This window comes from Benincasa hispida, chromosome 8, assembly GCF_027475165.1.
Source record: "Benincasa hispida cultivar pf3 chromosome 8, pf3_genome.v1.1, whole genome shotgun sequence".
Lineage (NCBI taxonomy): Eukaryota > Viridiplantae > Streptophyta > Magnoliopsida > Cucurbitales > Cucurbitaceae > Benincasa > Benincasa hispida.
The window spans coordinates 60,216,456-60,236,067 of NC_143485.1; the positions used below are offsets into that span (position 1 = coordinate 60,216,456).

Sequence of the window (19,612 nt, forward strand, 5' to 3'; positions counted from 1 at the left end):
CCGGGATGAGCCTTTACACAAAAAATTGAAATGAAAAACCCTATTTATTACATTTTTCATCGAGCAAACCGGTTCACAAGCAAACCGGGTCTTGAACTGCTAAGAAGTCTTCATCATGTAGCAAACTCCAGCAGGTAGACGATCATTCAGCGCGCGTTAGACGATAGGAACATAAGATAATGATCGCGTAGATGATTTACCTTGAGTTACTAAGCAATCATGTAGCGCAATGATGCGTAAACGATTTACCTTGAGTTACTAAGCGATCATTTAGTCAATTACTAAGCGATGAAGCTTGCTGACCTAAACGATCGTCTAGCGCGCTTTAAACGATACGCGAGCGTCTCATCGTCGAACCGATGTATGCAACTTGGTAAACGTTTTACCTTGCAATGCTAAGTGATCGTTTAGTCAGTTACTAAGTGATGAAGCTTGCTGACCTAAATGATCGTCTAGCGCGCGCGCATTAAACAATACTCAGCGATTGCGTGCTCGATACGACCAACTCTTGATCGCATACCCCATCGTTTAACCGATGCGTTCAACCATGATCGAGTACTCCTTCATCTTTACGATGCGATGTATAGCGATCGTGTAGAACTTCTTCTGTACGATGCGATCAACCCTAGACCGCCTCCTTCCTCGAAGAGTCACAACCTTTGCCTAGAACTTCAACGAACAAATCAAAACTTCAAACAAACTTTGAATACAGACTTGATAATGATTATTTATGCCCAAAAACGTAGGGGCCTTTACAAACGACCGCAAATGTAAAAGGAATTAAACAAACCGAGACAAAACATCCCGAAAACATCCATTAATCTGGCACATCCACAACAGATTTAACAATTAAAACAACGTAGAAATGCACCCACCATGAATATATATGTGATTTCGTTACAACAAATGAAATCGAAGTATCAATAACCTGGCTCTGATACCAATTGAAGGATCTCGTATCGAGAGTTCCATGAGTGGGTTCAGATCGCTCTAATTTCACAGTGACCGAAACACAAAAGATATACATTCAACACTAACAGTTATGCATATAAACCTAATTATTGACATACTCATAATACAATAAATAACAAGGAAAGGGTTCATACCAGATGAAGACTCTCTTCGAACATCTAAACCTTAAGCAGCGGAAACCCTCCAACAAATCTACCAACACCCGGCGGGTATGTCCACTGCAACAGCACGATCAATACGAACATGAACACTGCAGCGAGGACGACACCACCATTAATGAAACCTGGGTATCCTCGGAGTGAAAACCCATCGCAGCCTAGTACCCACGCCCGAACGTGGAAGAATTGGTTAATTATCATATAATTAATCAATTAATTAATAAATAAATATAATCATATTATATTTATATCCTATAGTTTCATATCACTTATCTACTATAGTATTTTCTCCTCTACTTGATATAAATCATATTTATATCTAATTTCCTACAAATTAATGTATCTCATACATTTAGCCAATTATATCATATATAATTAACCAGTCCAATTATATCATATATAATTGAATTTTCTCTTGTCAATTTGAACATTTCAAATTAACCCAAACACTGATTCTCGACTTTATCCAAGCTACCCAAGGGACCTAATGGACCTGTGGCTCGAAGCTCCAACGATACGTGAATAGCTGACTAAACTCTTTAGCCACGAGATCCACCATTCGTTAACTGTCAGTGATTCCACTAAAGACCAACAACTGAACTCTTCTTACCATAGATATATTTCTGTGTCCATCGGATATAACCAATCATGAGTACGATGACCCTTCACAGATGCTCGTAAGTACAGCTGGACCAATTTATCGTTTTGCCCCTGTAGTTACATTTCACTCCTTAAGTACCATTGATTTCTCTAATGAACAATACAACATAGTCCAACTATGTGTGAACACTTCTCGGGCCAAGAGAAGGTGTGTGGTGCCACATCGTTCAAGCCCCGGAATCAATCTTTAAGGGAGTCATCTATCTACTTACCCTTACCTTGGGGAAGAAGTGAATTCCATCTTGTGTAGCTGAGTTCCCAGCTCTCAAATCAGACGAATCCCCAAAATGGTAGGTTTGAATCGATGACCTGGCCACTCGCACCCATAAAAATCAAAGGACCGCCCTTAATGGTAGGAGTTCCCAACTCACTCAGGATTGAGGTCATGTTACCTATGGTCATCCTAGTGAAGTGAAATCTCTGTCATGAACGGTGTTATATAACGAGATATTAACACTTTGTGGTCAGGTCTTATACAAACTCTTTGTATAGGACGCCCCTGCTCGCATGTCCCCAACACGAATGATCAAGATCAGACCATCTATGACAAGTCACAACACTTGTGACTATTCCACAAAGCGGGCTGCGTTCGTAGCGTTACCAGGATAAGGTTTCCCTCCTTTATCCATTTACTACAGACCATTGTGGTTATCACTCAAGACATGATCCACTTGTATGTCACCACATAATGCTTGAGTCACATATAAATAGCCAGAGATTTTATGTTTATTGGTTTGTGGTAAAGCAAATAAAACAAATAACAGAGCAAAATACAAAATGTGAAGTAAATATCATATATTAACATCACAAGTGTTCGTACATACTATTTACAAACTATAGAACACGAGACTTTAAGGCATCAACCCTGACAATAAGTCTCTAGTATCAACGGTGTTATATACAGAGTCTAATCATCTCGTGGTCCAGGTCTTATACAAACTCTTTGTATAGGACACCCCCGCTCCACATCTCCATATGAATGGTCAGGATCTACCATCTGTAGTAGTTTACAACACTTACAAACCTCTACAAAGCGGGTCGTATCCGTAGTGTCACAAGGATTAGGTATCCCACCTTAATCCTTATACTAAAGACCTATTTAGGATATCACTTAAGGCATGATCCACTTGTATATCACATATACATGCTTAAGTTCACATAAGATAACCAAGGAGTTTTTTTTTATTGGATATGAGTAAATGCCAGAATTAAATAACACTTATTTTATTCATTAAACAATGTGTATCTTTATAAAACAACAAGACTCCAGGAGAATTAGGACACCAATCCCAACACGAGAATAAAGTGTTTATTTTCAAGAATGGAATGGAGATTGGTTATGGTTCAATGGACAATAATTTATATGTACTAAGGTCGTTAATCATAAAAGCCTTGTTTAACACTGAAATGTTCAATACGGCAACAACATCTAAAAGACCAAAGGTTTCTCCAAAGGAAAACACCCATCTTTGGCATCTTAGGTTAGGTCACATCAACCTCAATAGGATTGAGAAGTTGGTGATAAGTGGACTTCTAAAGAGTTTTAGAAGAAAAATTCTTGCCGGTATGTGAATCATACCTCGAAGGCAAGATGACCAAACGACCTTTTACTGGAAAAGGTTATAGAGCCAAGGAAGCCTTGGAGCTTGTACATTCAGACCTTTGTGGTCCAATGAATGTTAGAGCTCGAGGTGGGTATGAATATTTCATCTCTTTCATAGATGATTATTCAAGGTTTGGGTATCTCTTCCTAATGCAATATAAGTCTAAAGCTCTTGACAAGTTCAAGGAGTACAAGGCTGAAGTTGAAAATTTGTTAAGTAAGAAGATAAAAACACTACGATCTGATCGTGGTGGATAGTATATGGACCTCAAATTCTAGAACTATATGATAGAACATGGGATTGCGTCCCAACTCTCGACCCCAGATACACCTCCGCAGAATGATGTATCAGAAAGGAGAAACGGGACCTTGTTGGACATGGTTCGGTCTATGATAAGTTATGCTCATCTTCCAGACTAGTTTTGGGGTTATGCAGTGCAGACTGCATGTTATACCCTGAACAATGTTCCCTCGAAAAGTGTTTATGAAACACATCACAGCAAATATGATTAAAACATTTATAGCTCCCACATAAATAACTTTTGAGTTATGGAGAGGCCGTAAAGTTAGTTTATGCCACTTCAGGATTTGGGGCTATCCGACACATGTGCTAGCGACTAACCCCAAGAAGTTGAAACCGCGTTCGAAGGTTTGCCTCTTTGTGGGCTACTCCAAGGAAACGAGAGGAGGATACTTCTATGATCCAAGTGAAAACAAAGTGTTTGTTTCCACTAATGCTATCTTCTTGGAAGAAGATCACATGAGGGATCATAAGCCATGAAGTAAGCTCGTTTTACGTGAGATTTCTAGTGAGACTGAGACTGCTGAGGGTTCAACAAGAGTTGTTGAACAGGCTGACAGATCAACAAGAGTTAATGAGGTTGGGACGTCTAGTTAACCAGCTCAAGAGTTGAGACTGCCTCGACGTAGCGGGAGGGTTATAAACCCACCAGATCGCTACATGGGTTTGACTTAAGCCTAAAATATCATTACGAATGATGGGGTCGAGGATCCATTGTCTTTTAAGAAAGAAATGGAGGATGTTGAGGCTAGGCTCGTGGCAAAGGGTTATACCCAGGTTGAGGAAGTTGACTATGAGGAAACTTTCTCACCTGTTGTCATGCTAAAGTCTATCAGGATTCTCCTATCCATAGCCACATTTTATGATTATGAAATATGGCAAATGGAAGTCAAGACTGCCTTTCTGAATGGTAATCTCGAGGAGACCATCTATATGACTCAACCAGAAGGGTTCGTAGTTCCAAATCAAGAGTAAAGAGTTTACAAGCTTAATAGGTCCATTTATGGGCTAAAACAAGCATCTCAATCTTGGAACATCAAATTTGACACTACTGTCAAGTCGTTTAGCTTTGACCAGAATGTTTATGAGTTCGACCCTAGACTTACCAGGAACCAAAATTAGATTTATACTTGGGTCTGGTTTAGAAAAACTTCAACGTCATTAGAAGGAGTTGTGTGCGTTCTGCTGCAAATATCTGATGCCCCAACGCGTTACATTTACTTAAACGCATCAAAGCATAAATGCATCACTTACACTTAGAACTTATTCTTCCAATTTATTTTATACAAAATACTCCTAGAGCGAATCATGATAGCAACGAGCAAGTTTTTAGCGCCGTTGCCGGGGATTCAGAAACAAAACTAACCAAAAAATTCGTTTGTATCTGTTGTAGGAACACTTCAATCGAGGGAGTATTACGAGTTAAGCCTAAGCTTGTGAACATTTATGAGCAAGAAGAGCAATCCTGAACTCAGATACGACCCCAAGATTGAAAGGACCTTCTGACGTAAGAACTGATCCAATCGTTGTCGAAAGTTGAGGACACAATTTCTACGACAACAGAACAGGCAACGAGCAATGGCGGAAGAACAGGTGAATCAACAACTAGCTCATGTTGCAAATAATCCAATCCTGATGGCAAATAGCAGCACGCGTCCCATGAGGGAGTACGCGTCCCTGGTACAGTATGGTTTCTCTCCAGGAATCATATACGCCACGCCGGATGGAACCAGGTTCGAGATGAAATCTGTTATGCTCCAAATGCTCTAGTCTGCTGGACAATTTGGGGGTGGTCGTGGTGAAGATCCTCACGCCCACATGAAGCGTTTCCTGGAAACGTGTAATTCATTTGTGATTCCTGGAATCACCCCAGAGGTGATCAGGTTGTCCTTGTTTCCCTATTCTTTGCGTGATGACGCAAAATAATGGGTGAGAACTCTAGAGCTTGGTGAAATCACCACCTGGGAGAAGTTGTTGGAAAACTTTATGCAAAAATACTTCCCATCTACCACTAACGCGAGGAGGCATCGAGAGATTATGAACTTTGAAGAAGAAGATGTTGAGACCTTAAGCGCCGCATGGGAGCGTTTTAAGGGCTTGGTCAAGAATTGCCTGAACCATGGACTACCTCTAACTATCCAAATGGAGACATTTTATGGAGGACTGAGTAGAGCATCGTAGATGGCAGCAGACGCAGCAGCAACTGGTGGACTTATGGACAAATATTACACTGAGGCTAAAGAGATACTAGACTGCATTACTAAACACATATGGAATGGGTGGATGATACGTATGATGGAAGAGCTGACAGGAAGAAGAGATCTCAGAACATTAATTCTATTAATTCCAACGCAATAGCCACACTTTATGCTCAAGTGGCTACAATGACCAGCCTTCTACAGAACATAATGCTGGGAAACGCATTAAATTAGCAGAAGGTGAATCAGGTAGAGCCGTTTTGGCAGCCCATGGTTAGCTGTGTGGGCTGTGGAGATCCTCACTCCTATGTTGAATGTCCATAAAACCCTCAGATCAGTATGTTTCATAAAAAAACAACCCATTCTCTAATACATATAATCCTAGATGGAAAAACCATCCAAATTTTTCTTGGATAGGAAGAAATCATCAGGAGCACCACCCAGGGGCAAACCATCAGCAAAGGAATGGACCGCCACCGGCATTTCAACAAACGCATCAACAACATCAACAGCCCTTTAATAGAGGATAGGCATCGAGCTTAGGATCTCCGCTTGAAAACCTATTGAACGAGTACATAGCCCAAAATGACGCGTTACTGAAAAGCTAGGCGTCATCTATCAGAAACCTGGAAATCCAGGTAGGGCAGATAGCGAGCAAATTGAAAAATAGGCAGCCTAGAGTTCTACCTAGCAATACTGAAACACCTGGGAACAATAATGGGAAGGAGCAATGTCACGCGGTGACGCTGCGAAGTGGAAGAGCTCTTGAAGAAAGAAGAATGAATCCAAGAAATAACAATCCTTTGAAAGAACACATCACACGTTCAATGGATCAGGAAGAAAGAATGCCCGAGACTACGAGCCATTCAGAACCCAGTACGTCTAAGGCGTGAAAGCCTGAGGTGACTTTGAACACATCATTCCTTAGGCATCTGATGAAGAAGAATGATGAACAATAATTCAAGCGCTTTCTTGAGCTCTTAAAACAGCTGCATATCAACATTCCACTTATAGAGGCTTTGGAGCAGATGCCAACATATGTCAAATTTTTTAAGGACATTTTGACAAAGAAGAGAATAGTCAGTGAGAAGGAAGTAATAGCACTAACGCAGGAGTGTAACGCGTTAGTAAGCAACAATCTACCAAAGAAGCAGAAGGACCCTAGGAGTTTCACAGTTTCTTATTCGATAGGAGGATTGGATGTGGGTCATGTGTTGTGTGATCTAGGAGCCAGCATTAATTTCATGCCACTTTCAATTTTTAAGAAATTGGGGATTGGCGAAGCACAACCTACTTCTGTTACTCTTCAGCTCGCTGATAGAATAATTAAGCACCCAGAAGGGAAGATTGAAGACGTTCTGGTGAAGGTTGACAATCTTATATTCCCAGCAGACTTTATTATCTTGGACTATGAAGCAGATAAGGAGGTACCAATTATCCTTGGACACCCCTTCTTAGCTACTGGGAAAGTTTTAATTGACGTGCATAAAGGCGAATTAACTATGTGCGTGGACAATGAAGAGGTGAAGTTTAATGTGCTCAACGCATTAAAGTTCCCAGATAGTGAAGATTGTCAACTAAACAATATTGAGTTGCCTGAAGAAGAGACTCATGTATGTGAGGTCCTCGCGTTGGAGGAGAACCTGAAAGAATCAAAGCCGCCAAGTCTAAGTGAGCGGCGGACAAAACCAACGCGTCCATCACTTGAAGAACCACCAGAACTCGAGTTGAAACAGTTACCTGGACACTTGAAATATGCATTCCTCGGAACCAACAACACTTTACCTGTGATTATTTCTGCAAATCTTACAGAGCCTAATGAGCAATCTCTCTTATAAATGCTGAAAAAGCACAAGTGTGCAATAGGCTGGACGCTTGCGGATATCTGTGGCATTAGTCCATCTTATTGCATGCATAAGATTAGGCGGGAAGTCGGGGTCAATCGAGCCTTAAAGAAGGCTGAATCCCATAATGAAAGAAGTGGTTAAAAAAGAAATTCTAAAATGGTTAGACGGGGGAGTTATTTATCCTATATCCTACAGTAGTTGGGTAAGTCCAGTCTAATGCGTTCCCAAGAAAGGGGGAACGACTGTGATAGTCAATAGCAATAATGAACTTATACCCTCGAGGACTGTCACAGGCTGGCGCATCTATATGGATTACAGGAAACTCAATGCAGCAACTAAGAAAGACCACTTCCCCCTTCCTTTCATCGATCAAATGCTTGACAGACTTGCGGGCAAAGAATTTTATTGCTTTCTCGATGGATACTCTGGTTACAACCAAATTCTGATAAATCCTGAAGTTCAGAAGAAGACTACGTTTACTTGTCCCTTTGGAACATTTGCATTCAGACGCATGCCCTTTGGACTGTGTAACGCACCTGGGACATTTCAAAGATGTATGATGGCTATCTTCTCTGACTTCCTAGAAAAGACCGTTGAAGTCTTCATGGACAATTTTTCAGTCTTTGGAGACTCATTTCAGTCATGCCTAGATAATTTGGAGGCCGTAGTCGCTCGATGTGAGGAAACAAACTTGGTGCTGAATTGGGAGAAATGTCACTTCATGGTGACTAAAGGAATTGTCTTAGGTCACAAAGTATCTAAGGCTAGCTTAAAAGTAGATGAAGCCAAAATAGATGTAATAGCAAAACTTCCACCACCATCAAATGTTAAAACTTTACGAATTTTTCTAAGGCATACCGGCTTCTATAGACGGTCGTTAGAGGATTCTCTCAGATTGCGCGACCTCTGAAAGCACTACTAGAGGCGAACCGACCCTATGACTTTAATAAAGACTGTACTGACGCGTTTTAAACCTTAAAGTATACGTTGACGACAGCTCTAGTACTGATAGCACCGGACTGAACGCACTGCTTTATTCTCATGTGCGACGCGAGTGATGTGGCAGTAGGAACAATGTTAGGGCAGAAGAAGGGTAATTTGATACACCCCATCTCCTACGCGTCCAAAACACTAAATGACTCTCAGGAACACTACACCACTACTGAAAAAGAAATGTTGGCTGTAGTGTTAGGCATTGAAAAGTTTCGATCTTACTTAGTTGGTGCGTTAGCCACCATATACACCGACCACTCAGCCATAAAATTCCTGATGAGCAAAAAGGACGCGAAGCCAAGGTTGATAAGATGGGTGCTGCTGCTACAGGAGTTTGATATTGATATCCAGGACAGAAAGGGAATAGAAAATCAGGTGGCTAACCACCTGTTCAGGTTAGAGAATCAAAAAATGTAAGCCCAAGAAAGTGAAATCAAGGACGCATTTCCTGATGAAAACCTATTTAGAGTTGAAGACAGGGAACCTTGGTATGCGAACATAGTCACTTATTTAACCACCAAGAAATTCCCTGGGAACTTCAACTCTCAGCAAAAGAAACGGATAATTCATGATAGCAAGTTTTATTTTTGGGATGAACCGTTTCTATATAAACAAGGCCCTAACTCCATAATGCGTCGATGCGTTCTGGAGGAGGAGACACAATGCATATTAGCTGAGTGTCATGACTCTCGTATGGAGGGCATTTTGGTGGGCAAATAACCACAGCGAAGGTCCTTCAAAGCGGATACTTGTGGCCCACCCTCTTTAAAGACGCGAGAGAGTTTGTTCGAAAATGTGACCTCTGTCAATGCACGGGGAATATTTCTTCAAAGGACACAATGCCCTTGAACAATATTCTCGAAGTTAAGCTATTTGATGTTTGGGTCACAGATTTTATGGGACCTTGTCCCCTATCCTATGGCCAACAGTATATCCTGCTTGCAGTAGATTATGTATCTAAGTGGGTAGAAGCAGTAGCCTGTACTAGGAATGATGCGTCCATTGTATCTAAGTTTCTTACCAGGAACATCTTTATACGCTATGGAACGCCAAGAGCCCTGATAAGCAATGAAGGTATGCACTTCATTAATCACATCATTTCAAAATTACTTGTAAAATATAATGTCAGGCACAAGATCACCACTGCTTACCACCTACAAACAAACGGTCAAGCGGAAGTATTAAATTGAGAAATCAAGTCTATCCTGGAGAAAGTCGTCAATGCAACGCGGAAGGATTGGGCACAGAGGCTGGATGAAGCGCTCTGGGCCTACAGGACTGCTTACAAAACTCCTGTAGGAAAATCTCCATACTCTCTTGTATTTGGAAAAACCTGTCATTTACCTTTAGAGTTGGAGCATAAGGCGTTTTAGGTAGTTAAAAAGTTAAACGTGAACTTGGACGTCGCGGGCGCTCAACGCAAACTTCAGCTCAATGAGCTCGAGCAGTGGCGAATGAATGCGTACGAGAATAAAAAGTTGTACGAAGAAAAGACAAAGCATTGGCAAGACCAGCGCATCAGGAAGAAAGAACTTGTTGTTGGCCAAAAATTATTCAATTCACGTCTGTGTTTGTTTCTAGGAAAACTAAAATCTAGGTGCTCAGAACCCTTTATCATTAAGACAATCTTTCCATATGGAGTTGTGGAAATAACGCGAGATGGCACCAACGCATTCAAAGTAAATGGCTAGAGAGTGAAGCCTTACTTTGAAGATGGACTGGAATGCCAAAAGTCATCTCTCGCACTACGCGAAGCCAATTGAGGCTCGAGTCGAAGTAACCCTACGTTTGCATCGCCATATATTTCAGGGATGCTTCCTCTATCCTTATCTTTTTACATTCTGTATTTTACGATGCGTTTGAGTTTGTTGATTTATTTGTTTGGTTGTTTTAAGATTGTTCCTTGTTTTTGTTTTTATAAAAGTTGGAAACTTGTTTGTTTTTCTTTAAAAGTTGTGTATAATCAAGTAGGGAATGACGGACGCGTTAGACGCAAGTCTAACGCATGGCCCAGTTGAAAGGATGCGTCTCGAGAACACAAAAACACTCGAGTATTTAGAAATCTAAGACGTCTCTTCAGCTTTATATTTATTACAGACGTCAGGCGCCGCCTGACGTCAGCCACTAATTCTCTCTCAGCCTATAAAAGGACCGAACGATTCGAAGCCTTCTTCTTCTTCATTTTCAATCTCGAGTTCTCTGAAACAAAAGAAAAAAAAACTTCTTTGTCTCCCTCGCTTCCGATTCGCTCGAGCTTCTTCGACCACAATGTCGTCCGCTTCAGACAGCCAAAACTAGACCATGAGTTTCGGGAACGACTCATCGGTAAGCTTCTATTCCTCGTCCTCTGTTTCGATTTCACCTCCCCTGAGCTCTAGAAAAACCACCAAAACCCTCACCTAAACCAAACCCACACACGGCGGAGCCAACTCTTCCCAGCGGCCGTCTGTTTCGAAACCTTCCATAGCCCCCACGAAACCCCCTTCCAAAGCCTCCAAAGGCATTATTACCCTTCCGACCAAGATCCCTCAACCTAAACCTAAAACCCCTCAACCAAAACTACCCCCAAGCCAAGGGCCAAGACACCTGCAAAACCAAGGATGCGTCCGTCATCTACGGCCACCTCCAAACCCTACACCAAGCCTGCCCCACCACCAGTCATCCCTAACATCACTATGGTGGGTGCAAAGCATAATCCACTCCCAACCTACGTCCACAACGCACCGTCACCAGTTGTGTGTCCACCACCTCCACTTTCTATCGAGCCCTAGGCCACCATTTATCCAGTGGAATCAGACGCGTCGAGCCAATCACCTCATTCGCCCATTCTTATATCTTCTCCTAGGACGCCTCATACCCCAGTAGGCACCTCTCCATTTACTCCACTCATACCACCCTCTGACAGTCCTGTGTCAGAGCGCAATCTTGAAGAGTTGGCAGAATTGGCTCGACTAGACAAGCAAGAGGTTTTTGGTGCGATCTTAGCGTCCTTCAATCAAAGTCAAGAGGAAGAGCAGGTGATGTGTTCAGACCCACCTAACGCATCACTTGAGTTAGACGAAGCAGAGCGGTATGCTATGATGCTTGAAGAGGAATTAGAAGAAGAAGAAAGGGAAGAAGAAAATAGAGAAAGGAGAATTGGCCCTGACGCATCTCAACCACGCTCATCCAACGCGAATGAAGGGACTTTAAAATCAAAAAGAGTAACAAGGAAAAGAAGATTGGAGGAAGAAGAAGATGAGCAATCTGTATTCGGACCTGAGGGTGCAATGCATGAAAAAAGCTCAAGGCACGACGCACTAGAGCAGGAATTAGAAGACTACCAGCCCGCAAGGCAAGGGCAAAAGAAGACGGATCTCCAAAGGGAATTGAAGAATGAACTAAGAGAGCTGGCAAAGGAAGCCAAAGTGCACATGGCAGGAAAACGCAAGGTAATCAACGCGTTACCTAAGAAGACCTCGGGAAGAAAGCGTCAATTTAGTGACATACTCGTAGAAAAGGGCTTCTTTCCCGAGCGCCACCCACTGCCAATAAACATCACAGAAACAATAAACGCATTGGGGTGGAATCAGTTCTGCGTTGGGCACACCCGTATTTGGCCCAACCTCGTCCGCATGTTCTATAATAGTGAGTTTGATATGGAGAAGAACACAGATTTTGTTGATGAGGTGTTAGTGCGCTTCTCAGCTGACAAAATAAATGAAATGTTCAACATTGACAGTAATCCGGACGCGGAAGGAAATCGTATCTTGGAGCAGCAACCGCCAAGTCAATTAGAAGATGCGTTAAGGACGGTAGCCAAACTTGGAAGCAAATGGCAAACATCGAGAAATGGGGCAAAAATGTAAGCTTCCAGGAATTTAACTCCAGACGTGAATTTATGGTATTACTTGATCAAACGGAGCATCATGCCTACAACGCATGATGAGATATTATCAAAGGAACGCGTCCTGGCTACCTATTGCGTCATGTAATGCATCCCTTTGGACGTTGGAAGAATTATAAGGGATCAGATCAAGGCCATCAAGACTAAGCCATGAGGGCAATTCTACTTTCCATGGTTGATCTGTGCACTGTGCGAACACGGGGGCATTCCTCTGGGGGATGATCGTGAAGATATCGATGGCTTGATAGACATAAAGTTAGTAAGACATCTACTTCACAGTTCGCCACATCTACCTGCCTTACCTACCAAGGAAGTGGAAACCAAGCCTCGATCATCCAAATGCGCCCCCAAAAGAAGACGTGTCCAGATTGTTGAACACAGCGATGAAGCTTCAGAGCACGAAGAACATGAAGCTGAGCTTGAACTTCTGGCTGAAGAAGCGCAACCACCCCTCAATCTTACTTTCCATGACTCACCATTGGCCCCGCCAGAAGGGAGTCCTGATCAAACGTACCAAGAACCAACTCATCTAGATCAGGACATCCCTTATTCCCTTCCTTTGCCCCAACCAAGTCCAATTTCCAACTTTGTGCCTCTTCCAATAATTTTTGAGCCAACTAGGCTAAGGTCAAGCAACGCAGCAAATTTAGAAGACCCAGCTGGAAGAAATGAAGAACCAACACCACCTCAACACAGCGCAGACTTAGAAGAGTTGAAAACTTTTATCAGTGATCAGCTCAAACCACTGGCCGCATCTATCGAAGGTCTTCAGCAACAGAATCAGGTTCTAAGGGATTATCTAAGGCAGCAAACAAGACGGATGCAAGACCAATTTGTTTACACAATGCAATACATCAATCAAGTCTTGTTTGGAATGTTTGCTCTGTCTCCACTGTTTGCCCATCTTAGAAACCTCTTGCGTTTTATGGATGAAGACCCTGAGGAAGAACGCAGAGATGACGAGCCAGCACAATAGAGTTTTGGGGTGTTCAGTTATTTTTGTAGTTTGATTTAATTTTTCTTTTGTATCTGCTTGACTTGTTTGTTTACTTCATGTGAATTTATGAAAATGAATGAGAAATTCCTATCATTTTGTTCCTTGCATTTGACCTTGGCATACTTGATTTTTATTCTTTAGATATTTTCTAAGTCTTGTGCTCTGTCTGACCTTAATGATATCAACTATATGAAATCTATAAGTATAGAGTAGGCGTTAGGAAAATCAACAAGGCCTGAACTTCTCTAAAAAGGTTATGTTTACCTTCTAACGCGTGCAAGCTTTAAGTCTTAAACTCCTTTCAGACTATCAAAGCCTTTTTGAAATTTTGTTTCTCTTTTAGCAATGAGGATTTAGCTCGTCTCCAAATTTGGGATGAGTAGCTCATCTCCAAATTTGGGGATGAGGGAAATTCGAGTTAAGATGCATCAAACGGGTACATCACAAATAAAAGGGAACAAAATAAGAAAAATGCTAAACGCAACTCCTTTGTCATTACTTCAAAAGAAAAACCTTAAAATGGCATGAGTTTAGTTGGAACAGGCACTTAGCTGTAGTTGGATACTCGTATGACACCTGTGGGGGCAAGCCAAAACGAAGTTAAGTCTCCTAGACCAACACGTCCCATATAACTCCTCTATCTAGTCTGAAGAAATTATATCTTGAAATGCATGAATATTAGATATGAGTTTAGTTGTGAAGGGTTCTCACTCGTAGTTGGATGCTCGCATGACACCCGTAGGGGCAAGCCAAAATGAAAGTGGGATACCTAGAATAACGCATGGGTAAAGTAAAAATTCATAATTGTTTTTTTTCTTTTTATCCAAAATTTATCTTAAAAAGTGCATCTAACGCATTGTTGGTTTAGAAAAAAACGAGAATGTTTTGAGAAATGAAAGGAGTTGTGATAAAAGATCTGCTGCACCTGAAACTAAATGTTAGTCTTGAGTCAAGTTGAGTTATATTTTCCAAACTCTTATCTCAAACTTATGACTGAATATGATGAGAGGCAAACTCTGCACACTTAAGACAAAGGAGATGACAAAGAATTATTTTGGAATGCTTGAGGATAAGCATTGTTCAAATTTAGGGGTGGTGATAACTTGTAGAAATACATGTTATTTTTGCTCTTAAGTTGGAACAACTAAGATTTTTAATGATAGATTCTCCTCATTTTTAGAAGAAACACATGGATTTATTCAAAAATTGGCAAACTCATGAAAAATAAGTTTTATTACTAAATATCGCGGCACTAACGCATTGTATTGCAGGATTTCAACGCAAGGATTAACAGTAATGCATTAGACAAGTGCCGCAGGAAAAGCTCTAATGCATGGGCCATGCGTCGGAGGGAGTTCAACGCAGAGAAGATTCATTGCTCCAGGCTGATTGTGTCACATCACCACTTGCAAGTATGGACACCTGCAATAGGCGACGTCTGAAAAGCCTCCGAGAGTCAGGCACTAATCAGGGCATTGACTTTAATGCTGACCAGGGCATGGACTTTAATGCTGTCCATTCACCAAGTGGACGTGACCAACGCCTATAAATAGATGAAGTCCCTCCAGAGTCAAGAAGTTCGAAAATTATCAAGATCTTTACTCTCTCTATATTATAGTTAAAGTTTTAGTTCTTAGAAGTTGTGCTGTGGTGCCAGATGATCAGAAGGGTTGAGAACCACCACCACCGTCGGTCAGGGAGCGGAGGAAGCCACTCTTAAGAAAGACACTTCATCCAATTCTTATACAAGTGATTGTACACAACGAGATTGAGCCAAAGAAATACAAGAGATTGTATTCTTTGGCTTGACTCAGTTTCCTTCATCTCATTTATCGCTTTCACTTCATTTTATTAAATATTGCTTTTGTAAAGACTCTTTGTTTCATTCATATATTTGATTCATCATACTTGTCATTGTTTATTTCTTGTTTATGTTGAACGCATTAATACTTTATGCCAAACTTCATTCCAACGCTCAAGCCAACTTGACAAATTGGTAAAAAGCATATTTAACTTAGATTGTTTGAAAGAATAACCAAGCTGCATCAAGTAGGACGCCTAGTACAACTAGAGATAGACTTACTGGTGTCTACTGCATTCTTTGTTATACGCATGCATCCTAGAGATAGGTTTTGTATGTTATTCGCATTGAGAAATGTTGAATGAACTCTAACGTATGAACAAAAGATAAGCAAATCACTCCATCTCATTCACATCACATCCTAGTTGTGTACACTCATCTTAGATCGACGCCTCCACTTACCTTAAATTCCATTTTCGCATGATCCATCATTCACCACTCAACTCTTTTGCATCTTTTGCACAGGCACAACAATTTAGTGTAAATAACTCATTTCTCACATTTATTTAAGAAAACCCCTACAATAGATACAATGCAAGGTCTACGTTTAGTTAACTGAATCCCTGAGTTCGACCCTAGACTTACCAGGAACCTAAATTAGATTTATACTTGAGTCTGGTTTAGGAAAACTTGTCATTAGAAGGAGTTGTGTGCATTCTGCTGCAAATATCTGACGCCCCAACGCGTTACATTTACTTAAACGCATCAAAGCATAAACGCATCACTTACACTTAGAACTTATTCTTCCAATTTATTTTATACAAAAAACTCCTAGAGCGAATCACAATAGCAACGAACAACTATCATTATCTATCCCAGATAAACATTGATAAATGACTATTATTGTCTATCTCAAATAGACATTGATAGTAGTCTATATTTGTTTATCCTAAATAGACACTGATAGTAGTCTATGTCTGTTTGCCAACTCTTCTATTTGAACAAAAAGTATCTTAAGAAAATAGTCAAACATCAAGCAACTCAAATAGACAATGATATAATCAAACCTCGGGTAACTTAAATAGATAAAGACAGTGATAGAGAACTATCAGTGTCTATCTCAGATAGACAGAGATAAACCTCTATCAAAGTCTATCTCAGGTCTATCTTAGATAGACATTGATAGTAGTATATCACTGTCTATCCCAAATAGACACTGATAGTAGTCTATCTCTATCTGTCAACTCTTGTATTTAAACAAAAAGTAGCTTAAGAAAAAAATCAAACCTCAGGCAACTCTTGTGTTTTGGGTGTTTCCAAATCTACAGTTGCAACTGAATCCCGATCATCTTGTGTTTGAAGTTATTGTGTTTGCATCTCAGTTTCCTACAAGAAAACAATTTGAATCTAAGAATATATTGTTTTCTATCTAAGAAAGGAAGAAACTTAAAAAAAAAAAAAAAAAACACTATTAAAATAGACGATGATAAAGGACTATCACCGTCTATCATATATACAAACCTCTCTTTCCCTCTGCCTCTCACTTTTATTCTCTCCTTTTTCAACTTCTTCTACTCTAGCTTCTTCTTTTTCTTTATCAGTTTCAACATCTTCTTTGACTTCATCTTTCTTCCTTTTCTATTTCAGTTTCAGCATTTTCTTCAACTTCATCTACTTGCAAGCATGATAGAAAGTAAGAATCTTAAAAAAACTTAATATTCAAATAGGTTGTGATAGAAAACTATTATTGTCTATCCCAGATAGACATTGATAATAGTAGTATATCTCTGACTGCCAACTTATGTGTTTGAACAAAAATAGCTTAAGAAAGAATCAAACCTCGGACAACTTTTGTGTTTTGGGTGTTTCAAAATCAACAGTTGCAATCGTATCCAAATCATTTTGTGTTTGAATTTTTTGTGTTTTTATCTCAGTTTCCTATTAAAAAAAAAAAGAAAAAAAAAAGAAAAAAAAAAAAAGAAGTAGTGTTGTTTTCTATCTAAGAATCTATTGTTTTCTATCTAAGAAAGTAAAAAACTTAGAAAACATAATATTAAGATAGACAGTGGTAGAAGACTATCACTGTCTATCATACATACAAACCTCTCTTTCCCTTTGACTCTCATTTTGAACTTAGATCTACAAGGAAAAGAAATTTATTTAGTAAATGTATGGTTACATTTATTTAAATGCAACAAAGGAAAAAAAAAAAAAAGAAGTTAGAAACTTAAATGCATAATATTAAGATAGTATATAACAATGCAAATACTTATCCTAGATAGATATGTTGTTGCATAGTTAACCATTGTATCAATATCATCACTTTCTTCCAAAATTCGAAGGCTACAAAAAGGCAGTTTTTTTTTACACCTTCTTCATGCTCTTTTTCTTTCTGTTATTGTTGTTGTGGAAGATTTTCAAATGGAAGTCCACTAGTCAGGCTTTCCATAATTGATCTTCACATTCTTTTGATTTCTTCTTGGCATTGTTTCAAAACATTTTATTCTTCTACTATTTTTTGTTGGCCTTTTCTTAGTTTACTAATTTCTTTCATTATTCTATTTGCTCCTCTTTCTTCAATTTGTTCATTTTTTTCTTGGTTCATTTGCATCGCTTTCTCCCTCTGTATCTCCTTCTCTACCTCAGGTTCTATGAAATATTTGAAAGTTGATTGAGATTCTTCTTATGTTGGACGCAATGGTGTCATACAAAACTACAAGTAAACAGATGTTAAATTATTAGAGAAAAAACTAGCACCATCAATGATAGTAGTCTATTACTGTTTATCAGTGATAGACAGAGATAGAACTTTATCACTGTCTATCTTTAAAGTGATAGACAATGAAATTATTCTCATTTAAGGAATTACTTACATCTTCGATTTCGAAAATGTTCTCATTTAGAGTCATCCACTCATCTAACTCCAAGCACTCCTATGTGATGATTCTTGGACCTTCGATTCCAAGTTTCATTTCAAATCCAACATCTAAATTGAAAAGTTTTGGGATTTTCTCAAAAGCCTAATAAACTAATGCTAATGGGAATCCTTAGAGGTAGACAACATCCTTCTCAGTATATGATGCTCTTTTAAAGAATTGATAGGTCAAGGTATAAGACAATCTTCCTCAAGGATAGTCTTTGAAGACTTGTTCATTGTCCAAAATGTCTAGATGTTTTAAATTGATATGGTTGTGTTGTTTGCTTGGGGATTAAAAGAGCTTATGATTGTAGAGATTGGCTAATTTAACTTTCAACGAGTCTTCCTCATTGTGTAGTGCTTTGAAAGTTCTCTTTATATCTCTCCTAGTTATATAATCATCATGAACAAAAAAAGCATTTCTAAGTTCTACATTTTTCTTTCTCCTAAATTTAATTGAGGAAATTTGTTAAACAAAATTCCTTCAATCCAAATTTTGCTATACGACCATTAAAGTTGAATGCTAGGACATTCAGCTTTTTTATATAGCATTGTCTTCTTACTAAGTAGTTGAGGAATTGGTTGGGTATTTTGGTCATTTTAATATTAAGTGTCCAAATGGACAATTTAAAACTTGAGGAAAAATTGTCTCATCTAATTTTGTTCTTATCAAATTCAACACCTTTATACTAAAGTAGACAGTAACTCTTAAGTTTCTGTTCTTGTTTTCCATAATTAATTCTTGTTCCACCTGTTGAAAAACATATATTTAACAATATGTTAGAAAGTAAAATTTGAATAACACCAACAACTAGCAAGATAACTATCAATAAAATCATAACGTATTATTTATTATCTATTACTAGACACTGATAATATTCTATCTTTGTCTATCTTAGATAGACAATGATAGAATTCTATCTCTATCTATCTCAGATAGACACTGATATAGTTTTATATATCATTTACTAGTACCAAATACTAGAAAAGAGTAAAGCAACAACAATAATAACGAGTATATTACTGTTCATCATTGGAGTCTATCATTGTCTATCTCAAATAGAGAGAGATAGTATTCTATCTTTGTCTATCTCAGATAGACACTGATAGTACTCTATCTCTATCTATCTCAATTCAAAATTATCAATAGGTACACTTAGATAAACAAGTATCTATTAAGTAAGAATTAATGCTCAACAAGACAATGAATAGAACATAACACTATCTACCAACATATATATCTATATGTATGTATGTATGTATATATATATATATATAT

The 19,612-nt window shown here is 39.2% G+C and overlaps 1 long non-coding RNA gene across 1 annotated transcript; it reads right to left on the bottom strand.

Annotated features, from left to right (window-relative positions):
- Window positions 1-959: 959 nt before the first annotated feature.
- LOC150034744 (uncharacterized) lies at window positions 960-18,929 on the bottom strand. The gene is made up of 3 exons (XR_016531585.1): window positions 16,938-18,929; window positions 16,704-16,802; window positions 960-1,288 (listed from the first exon to the last, which is right to left on the bottom strand). It is a non-coding gene; the product is annotated as an uncharacterized LOC150034744 (long non-coding RNA).
- Window positions 18,930-19,612: the final 683 nt, after the last annotated feature.